At 39.2% G+C, this 14,312-nt stretch overlaps 1 long non-coding RNA gene across 1 annotated transcript; it reads left to right on the top strand.

Annotated features, from left to right (window-relative positions):
- Positions 1 to 5,033: 5,033 nt before the first annotated feature.
- LOC138953486 (uncharacterized) lies at positions 5,034 to 7,334 on the top strand. Its single transcript, XR_011451539.1, has 2 exons — positions 5,034 to 5,201; positions 6,486 to 7,334. It is a non-coding gene; the product is annotated as an uncharacterized lncRNA (long non-coding RNA).
- Positions 7,335 to 14,312: the final 6,978 nt, after the last annotated feature.

The raw sequence follows: 14,312 nt of genomic DNA, 5'->3' as shown, positions 1-14,312 counted from the left end.
CCTTTGACCATGCAGTCGCTTCAGCCAGCGAAATATCTCTACTCCGCTCTTTAAATCCATGCAGAATGTGCGTATCGTATGAAGTATTCTTTATTTTCTCAATATTGACACATGTAGGCCTGTACCTATACGTGATATTGACTTTGACACCATAAAATATTTCAGTCGTATGTTGAAAAAAGTAGTCCATCTGTAAACTCTGAATATGCAGATGACCTCTATAAATTATTCAATTGTACTCTGAAATCAAAGACAATGACCAATGACAGTTGAGATCGAAACTCGGTTGCGATGGATAATTCATATGGTTGCGATGGATAATTCAGAATAATCACCTCCTCAGCTAACAGAGACAAAGAGGCAGGTCATGGGATAAAGAAGTTTTAGACATTTTGATGAGTCTGCATTTTTTCGTGATTTTAGTGAAGCTCCATTTCAGAGCGTTTATGATTTCAGTCTTGCAGATGATGCTTTTAATCACTTATATAGCATTTTAAGCACAATTATAGATAAGCACGTGCCCCTGCGTCAGCATAGAGTAAAACATGCCAGACTTCCACCTTGGTTAACATCAGATATTATAGAGGCGATGGCTCTGAGAGATTATTTCAAGGAAAATAAGATGACAGACGAATATAAACAGCAGAGGAATGAGGTGTTAAACCGTGTGAGACAATCAAAAACTGGTTACTTTGATAAATTGATTTCCGATAAGAAAGATACTGCAACAATTTGGCGGGCAGTAAATGAAATCCTTGATAAATCTAGGAAAAAGTCAACTGCTAATCTAACAAAACTATCTGCGGAAGAATTTAATAATAATTTTATATCTTTAGCGGATACATTGAAGGCTTCTGTGGCAGAAACATATTCTCCGGATACAGATGATATGACTGTTTTGAAAAATTGGACGAATACTGTCAGCGGAACAGATTAAACAATGAAGCGTTTATCATTCCTCTAATTGCAGTTCATAAGGTCGGAACATTTATTGAAAACCTGAAGAATAAAAAGTCCATGGGTCCTGATAAAATACCCGTGAAGTTATTGAAGCTTTCTCTACCATATATTGTGGATTCGCTCACGTTTGTATAATTATAACCTTAGTATTGAGCAGAACTTTTTTCCGTCTCAATTGAAAAGCGCCAAAGTCATACCCCTTCCCAAATGTAAAGATCTCTCAGACCCAAGTAATTTTAGACCCATTTCTTTGCTGCCTGTTTTGTCAAAACCATTAGAAAGGCATGTGCACAAGCATCTTCTTGCTTACATGGAAGAACAAAATTTGTTCCATCAGTTTCAATCCGGTTTTCGGTCCAAGCATTCTTGCCACACAGCTCTTACGTCTCTCTGTGAAGCTTGGCTGTCAGCAATGAACAAGTCTGAAGTTACAGGAGCATTGTTTTTGGATTTTAAGAAAGCATTTGACTTAGTCGATCATTCCATATTGCTGAAAAAATTACACTATTATTTGAAAAACGATTCGGTCTGTGACTTCTTTAAATCGTAACTTGCTGACCGGACACAGTATGTCACTCTACAATGCCAGAATTCGTCTACTGCACTAGTAAGACATGGCGTCCCTCAAGGGTCTATATTAGGACCTATTCTCTTTTGTATTTACGTTAATGCTTTGCCTTTACATGTATCGGATGATAAAGTCAAATGCGAGTTTTTTTGCAGACGATTCGTCTATTCATACCAGTAACACCTCGTTGGAATCAGTAAATTCTTCCCTGAAGAACACTTTGAACGAAGTTGCGAAATGGTGCACATCAAATGCCATGATACTGCACCCAGAAAAAAACTAAAAGCATTGTTATTACCACAAGACAAAACCATCAGCTAATTCCTCTTAAATTACAACTGTCCTTAGGTACAACTCAAATACAGCAAGTTAAAGAACATCGCATACTTGGTGTAACTGTCGATGAAGAAATGAAATGGCAAACACACATAAGCAGCCTCTGCAAAGTGTTATCAAGGAATTTGTATTTGTTGTCAAAACTCAAACATTATGCGAAGTCTGAAACATTAAACATGTTCGTTCATGCTCATATAATGCCTCATATTAATTTTGCTTCGACATTGTGGGATGGCTGCAGTGATGTTCACTTATTGAAACTCAATTCTTTGTACCGTCGTGCTGCAAAACTTATCCTGTATGAATCGCACATGTCTACAGAAATGAAGTTCAACAGCCTTAATTTCCTTCCCCTAAAAACCCACCTTGCATACAATAAGGCTGTCTTTATGTATAAATTAGTTCATGGTGATGTGCCCAGTTATGTGCAATCCTATTTTACACATGTTACACTGATATACACACACACATGCTCGCGCGCGCGAGCGTGCGCTCGCATACCTACACACATGCACATGCTATCATTTCATACCTAAAAGGAACAGTATCTAATCAAAGTAATAAACTAGTAAAACATCAAATAATGGTCGAGTATAAACATAAAAAACAAAACACTTGGGAGCATTGCATACATTATCCGAGTACATAATGGAAACTAGACATCAGGGGCAGTTTATGGTGTGATCAAATGTGTGTGCAACTGCCTTTTGAAGGCCTTTAATGATGCGGATCGTTTGATTTCTATTGGCAAAGAATTCCACAGAGATGATCCTGAAAAAGCTAAGCTGGATTTATAAAGATCTATACGAGGAATTGGAGGAAGTAAATTTTGAGACCCATACCTCTTTCTTACTCTTTGTCATTTGTTTATTTTTGTTTATTTTCTTCATGTGCAAGAGAGTACGTTGTAAGGAATATCAAAATTGATTTTTAACATTAATTTTAGGCAGGAATTAGGTTTTTAAATCTTTGGTCAACATGATATTAGTTTATTGATAAAGTTTGTTAAATTAAAAATGTAAACATTTGATTGAGAAAATATAAAGACCAATAAAGAAGGATGCTCCCGGCTTGAACAAAAAAAATAGAGAGAAGGCGCACACAAAATAACGGTATCAGCAACCATGCAACTGAGGTTAAAAAAAAAAAATTTTAAATAAAAGAAAACACCTTGTTTTTATTTCATTTAGTTTGTTAGGTTGTTGCTATTGACTTTGAAGGGATCCTGATTTGGCCTATTATGGTCCGCTGGACCCGAAAAGCAACAGCTAACTAACTAACTATTGACTTTGAAACTGACGCGCCGGCGGAAACGCCGGTAACGCATGCGCAGAGAAGAGCAAACATGGGGAATCCCCTATTCTAAAAATAACCAACACTGGTAGCTGCCGACCTTCTACCAGACTCACATGAATACCGGGGGAAAACAAAAATTACCGGGCGATATAAACAAATACCGGGCGGTAGTTACACGACAGTTTGACTTTGACGGACACAATGTTGCAGACTTTTCAAGAATACGGGCCCGGGTAGGTATCACGGTCAGGGGTGTCTTCGCTAATCCCTCCTGACTGATACTTCTACCCGACTATCTCCACCTGTCAGCGCTAAAGCAGATAGATCACACTTTGTAAGGTCAATGTTCATGCCACACAGAAATGTCCCCCCTCCGCGATGTGTTTGCGAATGAGGACGTTGGTGCCAAGTCCCTAACACCTTGCCTTCATACTGGCACGGGACTTTGCCAGGTCTAACAAAAATAAGGTGGAGGTGAGAGGGGAAAGAGAAAGAGGAAGAGGGAGGGAAGGAGGGAGGGAGGCAGCGAGTGTGTGTGTGTGTGTGTGAGTGTGTGTGTGGGGGGGGGGGGGGGGGGGGGGTGGGGGGGGAGGGGGGGGGGGGGGGGGGGGGGGGGGGGGGGGGGGGGTGTGGGGGGGGGGGTGGGGGGAGAGAGAGAGAGAGAGAGAGAGAGAGGGAGGGGAGGGAGGGAGGGGAGGGGAGGTAGAGAACGAACGAACGAACGAACTTTATTTTACAAGACTAAAGGTTAACAATCTGTCTTTAAAAAAAAATAAAACATGTAATATTCAATGATGAATCATAAAATAAGAATAATAAAAATGCTAAATGATACATGAATATTTTTTATAAAGTCAAAAAGACCACGAACAGATATCAAACAAACAAACAAACAAACAAACAAACAAACAAACAAACTCAAGCAAACGAATTAAGAAACAAATAAACAAACAAACAAAGAAATTATTAAACAAACAAACAAATAAACTAACAAACAAACAAACAAACAAAAAACAAAAACAAAGTTTAAAAAAATGTATTCAGGTGAAAGAAACGTTGAATACACATGTATACAAAGGAACAAGCAAGCAAACAAACAATCAGGTCATATGCACCCAAAGAGAAATCTATACAAGTCAAATAAATCAATTATTAAAACAATACACCCACAATAAAAGAACATGTAGAAGTTGAAACCATGAACAAGATTTTTAAAAAAAGTAACATAAAAAGAAGTAAATAAAAATAATATTACAAATTATTATTAAAAAGAAAGGACAAAGAACAAGTGTTGACCTTAACGGGTCAATACTCGCCGCGTTGTGACACGGGGGTGGGACATGGATACCGTCTGCTCAAACAGTTCACCCATGACCGTCCCGGGCCGGATTCCAATCCGCGACCTTTAGTCACGCAAAACTGTTTCAAACCATACTTTCAAACCGTCTGTCTATATGTGCGTATGAGTGTGTGTTTTGTGTGTATGAAGTTTGTGTGAGAGAGTGAGTGAGTGCGTGTGTGTGAGTATGTGTGTGTGTGTGTGTGTGTGTGTGTGTGTGTGTGTGTGTGTGTGTGTGTGATTTGGTGTGTGTGTGTGTGTGTGTGTGTGAGAGAGAGAGAGAGAGAGAGAGAGAGAGAGAGAGAGAGAGAGAGAAAGAGAGACAGAGAGAGAGACAATGACAATGACAAATTCTTTTCTTTATTTACGAGGGTAGTGGCATAAGCAAACAGGTGCTTTTTTACATCCAGCCCTCGCCCATGGGAGGGTTTAATCTAATGATAATACATTTTAAAAATGTTGGAATATCAATTAAAGAAGTAATAAAAACAAACGATGAACAAGCAAACGATTAACAGACTAAAAAAAAAATATATATAAGGGAAAGTCGCCAATCCCGGAACAGTCGGCTAACTTGGAACACCTCAATATGCGGTCAACGGGAAACAATTCATGAAACATTTTTTAGCAGAAATGTCTAGTGACCCCTCCCGATGTTATTGCAAAAAGAAAAATGGCAACTGCGGCAAAACCAAAGAAGAGGTACGTTTTTTTAACTTTTCTCCCTTCTTCTTCTTATTTCTATTGTCTAGAATTCGTTTTATTACTCTTTATCTATATACGTTCACATAAAATGTTGATTGCTATTACAAACCTACATCAATGTGTTACACTATGAACGGGGAAAAAAGATTGGAAACGTCACATGTATCCTACAGCTAAAGTCGAAATCCATGCAGGTGCCATGCGGCTATGCTGGAACACATATAGAGGCAAACATGGAACAGTGTTCCAGCTTTGACGCATTCTGTTCCATCTTACCCTCATCAAACGATAAAGTGAACACTGGTGTTTTTAGTCCGTGGCAGGCTAATTGCCCCCTGGATAATTGTTCCCCGACAACTGCCCCCCCCCCCCCTCCGGACAATTGCCCTACTAGGACAATTGCCCCCCGGACACCTGCCCCCCCCCCCCCCACCGAGGGAGGACAACTGCCCCCCGGACACCTGCCCCCCAATTTTTTTCTCACCACTCTTCGTGTAAGTTTTTGCAAAAGCCGTTCACTTCAATAAGAGTGTGTGTGTGTGTGTGTGTGTGTGTGTGTGTGTGTGTGTGTGTGTGTGTGTGTGTGTGTGTGTGTGTGTGTGTGTGTGTGTGTGTGTGTGTGTGTTTGTGAGTGTGTTTGCTGGTGTAAATGCGGGCGTAAGTGTGGGCGTGCAAGTGTCTGTGTCGGTTTGTCTGTGTGTATGTCTGTCAGTTTGTCTTTGTCTGGGTGTTTATAGTATTTATGTGTATGTGTCTATATGTGTGTGAGTGTGTGTGTGTAAGTGTGTGTGTGTGTGCGTGAGCGCGCGCGCGCGCGCGTGTGTGTGTGTGTGTGTGTGTGTGTATGTGTGTGTGTGTGTGTGTGTGTGTGTATTCAAACCAGGAAGCATTATATAGATATCGTTGAGAAAACAAATTATAGACTTCCATTACCTATGAATACCCTCTAGACAACAATACAACACTTGATAACTCGCTAAACATACAGACAAGAATGGGGGGCAATTCATTGTCACGGGGGGCAATTGTCCTAGGCGGGCAAATGTCCAGGGGAAAGTACTGTTGTCCGGGGGGCAGTACTGTTGTCCGGGGGGGGGGGGGCAGTTGTCCGGGGGGCATTTAGCATAGAACCTTTTAAGTCACGTACTAAATTCTCTTTTCAGTTTTCCATGAGGGTAACCTCACTGGACTGTAAATCTTATCCAATCCAATCCAATCCAATCCTATTGTATTTTTTCCTTCTATACCTTTTATTGAATGGTTGATTGATTTGTTTTACAGTATTTTGGGACCCGGACGGTGGCTACCCGAAGAAATGGGCTGCGCGTTGTCGGCTGTCAGAAACGGGGAAATGGGTTTGCGTTGCGCATCAAGAACATTTGGTGTTCCTGTCACGACTTTTATGCTGCGAAATATCTTGGTACTGCTTCTTGTGTGGCACCAACACGCCTTTGAACATTATACAGTGCCAGCAGTATACACACGGCATTGATCACACGAGGACTGCACTGAAAGTAGAAAACAAAAGGACATTGAGTGAAAAATCGTTTCTTAGCTTCTTTTTTCATGTTTTACAAAAACAGTTTTTTTTATCCGATTTGTTTAGACCTAGCCCTTATTTATATTTTTTTTCACATTTGAGGCATTAATTGTTATCAAATTTACTATTTCTTTGGTAAAAATCCAATGTTATGTGGAAAAACAGACATTTAAATAAGATGGCTAAATCAAAATGTTATGACGTATGAATTTATCTTGTGTGTGTGGCAATGTGTAATTATGTGCGTGTGATTGAGAGTGTGTGGGTGTATATATGTGTGTGTGAGACACAGACAGAGCTAGAAAGAGAGTCAGTGTGTTTTTGCATGTGTTCCGAGTTTGACAACACAGTGTTCCACTTTACACACCCATGCGTCCAACCTGGAACAAATGCAGAAATTTTTATAATGGTCAGTTTGATGAGTTGTGTGACTTTTATTTTATCTTATGTTGTTCGTTTGTTTACTGATAGAGTCTAGTATGTGACAATATAAAAAACGCTTTGCAATAATAATTTTTTTGTCTGGTACGGCTGTTTCTCCTTAACTGTTCCAGGTTTAGCGACATTCCCATATATATATATAAATACAAGCGAACATGACATATTATTGTCAAAGGCATAATGAAAACTGTAGCAATCAAGCAAAAACGTGTGCAACTTCGAGGGAAGAAACATTCCGTGAACTGAGGAATCAATGGAACAAGTTGCAAATAATAACAATGTAGCATCGTTACATAAGTCATGTTATGAAATTAATTAGGTACATGTATCTACTGAAAGGTAAAAATAAGGCATCAACAATATAAACGTGTTCAGGCTAAGTGAGAACAAAATGTGCCATGTATAAGGAATGAGAAATATCTGTCTTTAAAAGTCTTGGCATTGACGGAATGTCTGAGACCGCTTGGAAGCGAATTCCAAAGATTAGTCCCCGAAAAGAGTAGGCTGGACTTAAAAAGATCTATACGAGGCCGAGGAGCATACATTTTTGTTGGGTCTCTTAAATTGTGGGAAGTGAATTGAGAAGAAAGAGGTGCAGGCGCTCTTCCAATTATGAGTTTATGCATCAAAACACCTTTATTGTACATGAGTCTTGATTTACGAGGAAGGATGTTTAATAGTTTATAGTCTTCGTTGGAAACCGAGACTTGTAGTAAAATAACTTTGATTGCTCTTTTATGTATACTAAATAAAGGTTTTAGAGTTTTTGCACTCGCACAATCCCATAGTGTTGATGCATAATCAATGATTGATTGAATGTGAGCATTAAAGAAAAGTTGCCTGCCATGCCTGTTCAAGAAGTGTTTTATTCTGGACAACAAGAAAAGCCTCTTGGAAAGTACTTTACATACTCCTGTAACGTGATCAGTCCACGATAAATCGTTATCAAGAATAACACCTAGAACTTTGTGTTTATTAACTTCTTCAACAATGTGATTATCAATCGTTAAAGGTGGAAGTTTAGATTTTAACTTTTGGCGTTTTTGTCTGGTGGTAATAAGCATGCTTTTTGCTTTGTCTGGATTAAGAGCCATGTGGTTTAATTCGGTCCACGCTAAAAGCTCGTTAACACTTTCTTGAAGTTGTTTTGACAATACCTTCACATTTGAGTGGGAAGTGTGAATAGTGGTATCATCAGCGAAGAGTTCACAGTTACTGCTTATGTGTAGGGGAAGGTCATTAATGTAAATGGTGAAGAGAAGAGGGCCGAGTACAGATCCCTGAGGAATGCTGTAACCTACCGACTGCATGCTAGACATAGAGCCGTTGGCGCACACAGCTTGTACTCGATCAGAAAGAAAAGACTTGATTAACGATATTGTATTATTTCTAAGGCCGTACAGTGCGAGTTTCCTAAGAAGTAGGTCATGATGAATCACATCAAATGCTTTAGCAAAGTCAACGAAGAGAGCAGCACATAATTTATCTTCGTTAATCTTGCTCAACCACTGATCAACTAGAGAAACAAGTGCTGTGTGGCATGAATGATGAGTTCTGAACCCCGACTGATTTGGGTGAAATAAAGCATTTTCGTTAAAAGGTGACATAATAAACTTGTTAATATGTTGTTCCAACGGCTTTGATAAAACCGATAAAAGAGATATTGGCCTGTAATTGGAGGGTTCTGTTTTAGCCCCTGACTTAAAAAGTGGAATAACTTTAGCCTGCTTTAACACAACTGGAAAATAACACTTGTCTATACAGAGATTATACAGGTAAGTTAAAGAATCAGCAAGTACAGGGGCTGCTAATTTAAGAATCTTCCCGTCCAGACCATCAATTCCACGGGTTCCTGTTTGCTTGAGGTGCATGAGTGCATTACATACTTCTGTTACAGTAATAAATGGAATGTTTGATTGCGACATTATATTTTTAGATTCACAAAAATCTGTCAGAATCTTCAAATCATTTAAATGAGTTTTGTCTTCGGGAACGACTTTCTCAGCTATGTTAGAAAAATGTTTATTCAGTTCCTCGGAGGATATGTCTTTAACGACAGAGCATTTGGATGTTGATTGTTTATTTGTTAACTCATTTATTGCCTTCCACATTGACTTAGAATTTTGTTTTGATGATGTAAGTTCCTGAAAATACTTTTTCTTTTTCCATCGCTTCATAGATGTAACTTTGTTTCTCTGATCTCTACACTCATTTTCGAGCCCTCTTTTTTTCAAAATATCGCAATAATCCTCTGCCTCTTGCAACTCTTGATCAAACCATTTTGGTTTCAATTGATGCTTAACCCTCTGGGTTTTCAATGGAGCGTGTTTGTTATAAACCTTTAAAAAAGCATCATGCCAATATCCAAAAGCTTCATCCGGATCAGTCAAATTATAAACATTTTCAAGTGGGGAGTGCAACAAATCCTCAAGAAAATCTTCCTTATTAAATGTTGGAAACGAACGATATGTTATTGTTTCATGACCAGCGTGAGGGACTGTTACACCTTTACGGGACCAGGTGACACACACGGGGTAATGGTCACTGCAGCCGTGTATTGGAACACAAACTTCAACTATATGGTGTAAGTGAGATACGTATACATGGTCAATAAGCGTTTTTGAGGTGTTTGTTGGAGAGAGAGAGAGAGAGAGAGAGAGAGAGAGAGAGAGAGAGAGAGAGAGAGAGAGAGAGAGAGAGAGAGAGAGAGAGAGAGAGAGAGAGAGAGAGAGAGAGAGAGAGAGAGAGTGAGAATTGAATTGAGTTGAATTGAACTTTATTTAACAAGGATTAAGATTTAAGGCTACGCCTTTTTCTTACAATCTGTCCTTGGGACGCACAGACACACAATGATAAAATTGAAAAATTAAAAATTAAAAAGTTAAAAAGTTTACAAACAAAATGAGGACAGAAAACTTCAGCACGTGATGATAAAGATGACGATGACGATGACGATGATGACGATGCCGATGACGATGACGATGATGATGATGATGATGATGATGATGATGATGATGATGATGATGAGGCATGAAGAGCATACATATGTGGTTATTCATAAAATCAAATGCATACTATGCAAGTAATTATAAGTACAAGCTGGTAGCAATCGAACATGTAGCAATAGTACAACAAAAATATGTTCAGAATATACAATACACAGCATATCTTTGGCGTAATACTAAGTGTGGTAAATCAAAACGCGCGCGAGAGAGAGAGAGAGAGAGAGAGAGAGAGAGAGAGAGAGAGAGAGAGAGAGAGAGAGAGAGAGAGAGAGAGAGAGAGAGAGAGAGAGAGAGAATAATTATAAGCGCTGGTCTATGCTGACTGAACAGGTTAAATAATTGTTATGCTTCCGAGCTGAAGTACAATTCATTAGTCCTGGTTTAAGATATTATTTAACAAAATAAATTCAATAGACTTGATTTTAAAATGAGGTTCCCATAGTGCATATTTTGGGGGAGCGGATATGAAGTCATCAAAGACATTTCTGGACATTTAAAAAAAAAGGACAATTTTAACATCTGTTTAATAGTTTTCTGGGAATCGCTGAACCCACACACACGCGCGCGCGCGCATATACACAGACATACATACGCCCTCACCTGGTCTCGATTCCGAGTCCGTCAAAAAGCATTAAGTCAAATAATGACTAAATATCAAAATAAAACACTGACTGCCAGCTTAATGTGGACAAGGATGAATCCACAGAGAAATGGGGCTGAGGGGAAAGAAGGGCGATCGTCAAAGCCACCAAAGATCTCTCCTGATTTGTACGTGACATTGGAGCATCTTAGCACTTGGACACATACACAACATCAACAGCTTAGCTGTGTCTAGCTTAGAGTGGGGAATTCTGTCTGATTGTTATTCGTAGATTGTCGTGGATGACAATTAAAAAAAAACTAAGTCTGTTAAAATCTTCCATCTCTGCGCATAACTTAAATGTATGTGTCCGATGGTATTGGTGCTCTCGTGTAAGAAGTCTGGTTCAAGGAGGACAGTAGGGGATTCAAACAGTCCTTCCCCCCAGTGAGTATGCTGACTAATGTGTGATGACAAATGTGACAAAGGATTACAGCGGCTTTCACACCTGGCTTGCAATAACGGTGTAACAGTCAAACCTAATTGTCCACAAGTACCCAATTACAAGGGAACTCCTTGTATTGTACTTGTGGTGGACATCAAGCGATGTGTGATAGAAAGATATTCGATGAGGAATGTATTGATTGCTGACAATGTAGACCCCAGGCGGCTACGGGCAGCCCGGACAAGATAAGAGAATTAGGTGAGAGGGGCTAAAGTTGAGGCGTGGCTTGGCCCATGATATCACACTGTGATTTCTGTAATATGTTTCCACTTTTGTCCCAGAGGATCAAGGCGAGGAATTAAAGATTGGGCCTGGACTGGGGATATTGGTTGCCTTGGGTGAAAACAGAACGCAACCAGTTGCTGAACAATGCCAGTGGCATTGGGTGCTGCAGTCAATAGAGTGTTAGACAGACGTTTTGCTGTCTTCTTGCTTTGTTAGACATACGTTTTGCTTTATTCTTCTGGCATTGAAAGTCAGCCACAACAAGGGTTAACGGCGGGTGAGTTTTTTCAACTTTATTTTAAAATGTCAGATTCAGTTAAACCACACTTGTTTTTCAGTATCTTTTTTTTCTCTCGCTTTCGTTGTTTTTTCACTTTTGTTCTTGTTTTCCGATTCGTTCATAACTACGTTAGTTTGTTCTTTTATTTGTTTGTTCGTTCGGTCTTTCCTTCCTTCTTGCTTTCCTTTGTTTGATTGTTTTGTTTGTTTGCTTGTGTGTTTGTTTGTTTCCTTCTTTCTGTCTTTCTTTATGCCTATCGTTCCTTCTTTTCCTTAGCTGGATGTTAGTGCGATTACTGTATGCAACACACTCTGGTTGAAGCATCTCACTTGGGCTTTGATTAAAGGGCGGACCAGGACACGGAAACTAAAGTCGTCGTCAGAATTCAAGTTTTCAAACAGAACATACAACTTATAAAACCAACGGACAAAATATCACAAGAAAAATAGAAGTACGGCAGAAGAGATGAATGACAAGTCGCGTAAGGCGAAATTACTACATTTAGTCAAGCTGTGGAACTCACAGAATGAAACTGAACGCACTGCATTTGTTCACAATGACCGTAGTCCGCCGCTCGTGCAAAACGCAGTGAAACTGACGAGCCTGTTTAGCGCGGTAGTGGTTTCGCTGTGCTGCATAGCACGCTTTTCTGTACCTCTCTTCGTTTTAACTTTCTGAGCGTGTTTTTAATCCAAACATATCATATCTATATGTTTTTGGAATCAGGAACCGACAAGGAATAAGATGAAATTGCTTTTAAATCGATTTCGGAAATTTTATTTTGATCATAATTTTTATATTTTTACTTTTTAGAGCTTGCTTTTAAACCGAATATAACATATTTAAATGGTTTGGAATCAGGAAATGCTCTTTCACAACCCATACAAACCCGACAGAGTTATTTTTGGCTCACGTAAGTGTAGCCTATGCGATCGTAACTTTGTCTGTCTGTGCGTGCGTGCGTGCGTGCGTGCGTCTGTGCGTGTGTATGTCTGTGGTAGAAACTCTAACATTTGAAGACGTCACATTACATTGACGTCACATTATGACGTAAGAGGGTTAGACGTCACGCGAAGGAAGTACTGACAGTCTCGGTCATTATTATTTTGAGCGCGCCGAGACTAGTTGGCAGTCGTGTCCTTGTAAGTAGGCTACATGCAGACAGACAGATCTAGATCTAGTGTCTCGCTTTCTTGCACAGTTTCACCTATGCTCTTTCTGTGTGTGTGTGTGTGTGTGTGTGTGTGTGTGTGTGTGTGTGTGTGTGTGTGTGTGTGTGTGTGTGACGGAGTGATTGAGTTTGTGTTACTGTTTGTCGATTTCTTAGGTGAGCCTTGATGGCTTCGCCTCTTGTTAAAATTCGACTGTTAATTGGCCACACAATTCCCCACCGTTCCGAGAAAGCATGCAGCTTGTTACCTGTTGGTTAATGTCCAAATCTGTGGATGTCTTATCTCAGGTAATAGCTTGACCAGAGCTGAAAGGGCCAGCACAACCGTTTTCATGGGAAACACTGTGCCTTTATCTCAAATTTTCCAGATTTGGATTTGAAAATGGTGCAATGGTTTTTTTGTTTTGTTTTGTACTTCAGTTACATGCAGGTTGCTACTACCGTTAAATTTTGCCTTCACCCTGTCTTTTTTTTTCTTTCTTTTTTCAGGCGGGGAGCATTCTCTTTCATAGGTCTTTTTCTTTTCTCAATCAAATTCTTACATTTATCAATCAACAACTTTATCAATAAACTAAGATCGTGCAAAAAAAACCCACCAACAAACCCCATTCATACCATAAATTTACTTCTAATGTTTAACTCAAATTCCAGTATTAGACCAAAAAGAAAAATATGTCTGTTTCCGGTAACATCGCCGAAAAAAATAGGGTCGGTCGGTCGGTTTTATTTGTTTTAAATTTTGTAAAAAAAAATGTTTACCTTTTTCTTACGTTTTGTTAACGTCTTTTTACGGTTTTTTTATTTTATTATTTTTTTTTTAAACGCTTCCTTAGTTTACTTACAATTATTTAGCCCATGTTTTTGACCTAGATATATTGAAACTAAATAAAGTATACTTGACTTCATTTTTTAAATTTTTTAATTTTTTAATTTTTAATTTTTTTGCGAAAAGCGAAAAAACCCGTTAGGGTCGGCGCTTAAAAATAGGGTCGACATATTTTTCTTTTTGGCCTTACACCCAAATCTAACTTTTCCCCATATTTAAATTTGCCAATGGTCATTTTTGTAATTAAAATAAAATAATTCAAAATGGTGTAATAGATAATAATATTAAAGGCTGCCTTTGAACACTAGTGTTTACCATGTGTGCTACTTTTTCTAGTACAACTATGTAGGCTATGTCACAGTGCGTTCAAAGCTGATTACAGAGATTATGTTCAAACAGCCGCATCGCTTTCCCCTGTTTTGTGACAGTTGTGTCCGCCATGATGATTGGCGGAGTGGTCACGTGGTGCCTGCTAGGCATAGCGGCGTGTGCGGTTACCACGGTAACGGGTGACAATCATGGCTACTTTAGTGGC

This window comes from Littorina saxatilis, linkage group LG17 (genome assembly GCF_037325665.1).
Source record: "Littorina saxatilis isolate snail1 linkage group LG17, US_GU_Lsax_2.0, whole genome shotgun sequence".
Classification (NCBI taxonomy): Eukaryota; Metazoa; Mollusca; class Gastropoda; order Littorinimorpha; family Littorinidae; genus Littorina; species Littorina saxatilis.
This window is presented reverse-complemented; position numbering and strand designations above follow the sequence as displayed.